We start from the raw sequence: 3,136 nt of genomic DNA, 5'->3' as shown, positions 1-3,136 counted from the left end.
CTACAGAAATTTTAGAAGTTTCTTATTGCTGCATCTGCAGCAGGACAAGTATTCCTCTGGGAAACTCCCTCACACCTGTCCCACGAGCAAATCAGAATCTGCGTTCGGGACAAAAGCTGTCAAATCTGCACCGGTTGGCGTGCCTTCTCTGGACCAGTGGTCTGGAAGATTTTAATTCAGAATCGATGGGCTTTTATTCAACTGTACAATGAATGAAGTTGGGTTAAGTGTCCTGCTCACGTTCCCATGTCTGTACTGGGTTAGCTGGCAGCTCAGTCCCTTTGCTTACATGCGGAGTGATGACGGGAGGGCAGGGTTGGGTCGGGACAGACCTCTCCCTGTTGTTTGTTTGGCACCTATGCACCTCAAAGCGTTATCCCTTCCATTAGGTGTCAGAGAAGAGGAGGAAGGTATCAGACTTTGACAGGAAGGTGTCAAACTGTGAAAGGTATTAATGTGGGCTGGGAGCAGAGTAGGTGAGGGGAATCGGAGCAATGGCTGCTGATCAGGAGTCTCACGGAGACCTGCAGCATTTGCTGCAGGGAAGGAAGTGGTCAGAGGAGAGAGGGAAAAGAGGTGGTTAAGCCACATGGAGAAGTGCAGTGGGAAAAATACTTCAAAGCTGTAACTATGCATTCCCGTATCTTCTCCATTACTTTTTAATTTTTAGCAATATAATTTGCTCTTCTGATCTCTGTTCTGCGGTAAGGAGAATTGTCTTAAGACTGAGAGGCGAGAGACAATATGAAGGTCGCCGGGGGCCAATGTGCCGTAACGTGCTTCCTGGCCAAAATGCTGGAGTTGGGATATAGTAAAGGGGAAGACTGAAAATTTATATTCTTGGTATAATTAAGAAAATTTTCAAACTTTAATAGAGCTTTTATCCTGTGGTGCTTTACGCTGGTCCAGGCTGCAGAGAATAGCTGAACTCAGATGTCTGTATGCTGGGCAGCATACAGTGAAGATAATACCTCTCCTCTGCTAATTATTTTCTGTCCTTGGGAAATGCCCCCGATGTCCTAATAACTTTCTTGCTAGCACCCTGCCTCTACAGATATTGCAGGAAACTAGGAACACGTCAGTCTGACCCCTCGTACCATCTCTTTGCTTGCTGCAGGCTCACCTACTAAACTCATCCCTGAAATAACAGCATACTGCAACTTTCAAACATAGCCCCTTCCAGGCTCTCACAATTGAAGTTTATCTTCTCCACCTCCAGCCAGGAAGAGGGTAGCCAACAACCCTGAGATTTACACTCAGTGTATAATGGTACATTTCAAAAATAATATCCTTAGTTTTCTTCTCTCAATCCAAGTCACATTTCTTTAAGCTAAACGTTTAAGTATTGTCATGAACACTTGAAGACCATGTTTAGTCAAATGAGGACTGAGAAACACTAGTAGGATTAGATCTGTGTAACTTGATTTTCAGAATAATTCTAGTTTTGAAAGACTTCTTCAAGTACAGAGATAACTAGAATTGTTCCTGTGCAAATAACTTCACTTGAATTAACCTAAATTGAAGGAGACTGGAGAAGAAAGAAATGGACGCTCATGGTAATATTTCATAGAAGTCTTTCTGGCACTGGAGAAGAGGTCAAAGGCACAGCAACATGATGAATTTGGGGAATGTCTGCCTGCCAGCAGAGGGACTTAACGAAAATATATGTGTGTAGTGTGAACTGTGGGTAGGAATCGAAGCAAATGTGCCCATTTACCGAAGTCTTCTTAAATTAATGTTCCTTGTAATCTGCCTGGCTTGTTTTAGTAACAGGAGGAGGAACCTGGAATAGGCATAAGGCAATTCCTAAACAAGTGTTAAGAGGGTTGGAGGATGAGCAGCAGGGAGAAAGTATTGACAGTGAGCAAACCCATCAGGAAATTTTCATAAATTGAGTGTAATTGGCAAGACAGAAAACCTTGGGTATTAACTCAAAGAGCCTGGTCAGAAGACAAACACAGGACAGGAAAGGACCCCCTGAGTTATCGAGTGCTTCCCCTGCAGTCCCAGGGAACCTGTGTAGCAGACACTTAGTTCACAGGGAAGTATTTACTCCATGCACACCGCGGCATCCCAATCTCGGATCCAACTTCCAGTATGTCAAAGGAGGAAAGATCATTATCTGTGTAACAGGAAAGAGTTTGGTAAGCGAGAAGGCTTTGATGTTCCTACGAATGCAGAACTCTGCCAGTGCAAACCAGAAGAGAAATTCCATCCTGACCCAACTCTGGCAGTTGGTTTAAACCTGCACACGAGTTAGATATCAAACAGATGCCTGCAATGTTTCTCAGTAACTCTAGGGAATCCAGCCTCCCCCCCTAACATCCTGTCTCTTGCTGTAGCCAGTTTCCATAGCTTCAGAAAACAGAGAAAACAATCAGAAAAGCCGCAAAAAGAAGGTCTGAAGTTATGCGAAGAATGGAACAAAATAATTTCTGCTCCGTTCTGGGGGCCACCAGAAGGCCCAAGATTGCTGCAACATTACCACCAGATGAAATGAAGAAACTTAATCTGCTGATCCAAGATGTGACACTGGTTAATTGAGGGATAACTGAAATGCGGTAGAATAGCATTTAGAAGCAGGAAGAGCATGAGCTATTTAAAAAATTAACTATAACCAGCATGATGACATACATTAATGTTAGACTGTAAAAGAGTAAGAGGGAATAATGTGGACTTAATAGGGCTGCTTTAGGACAAGGTAACATTGGGTAAAGCCAATGTCTCTTGGCTGGCGAGGGTCAACTCTACTGCTGCCCAAACCAGATTTGGGTATTGACAAAAGCATCAGTCAAGTTACTTGGAAGTTACACTTCGGCCTACGCTTTGGCTGGAAAACAATTGCTACTGAAAATGGTTGAGTACATGTATTTCTTCATAAGTGAAATAACAGTTTTCTTCACAATATTGAGTAACTGCAACAAACAGCAAGAATATTGGGAGAGACTTGCCTGCAGGAAATAATCTTCAGTAAACTGATCACATGAGAACTCACTTTGAGAGAATCGATCGGGAGGATAAATCAAAGGATGTTTGCAACAGGAATTCCCTATTTTGAAAGGACAGATTTTCGAAAGTTTAGTCAGTGAATAAACTGGCCCGAAGAACTCGGGGATATAAATGTTAAGTACGTGTA

This window comes from Calonectris borealis, chromosome 5 (genome assembly GCF_964195595.1).
Source record: "Calonectris borealis chromosome 5, bCalBor7.hap1.2, whole genome shotgun sequence".
In the NCBI taxonomy this organism is placed as follows: Eukaryota; Metazoa; Chordata; class Aves; order Procellariiformes; family Procellariidae; genus Calonectris; species Calonectris borealis.
This window is presented reverse-complemented; position numbering follows the sequence as displayed.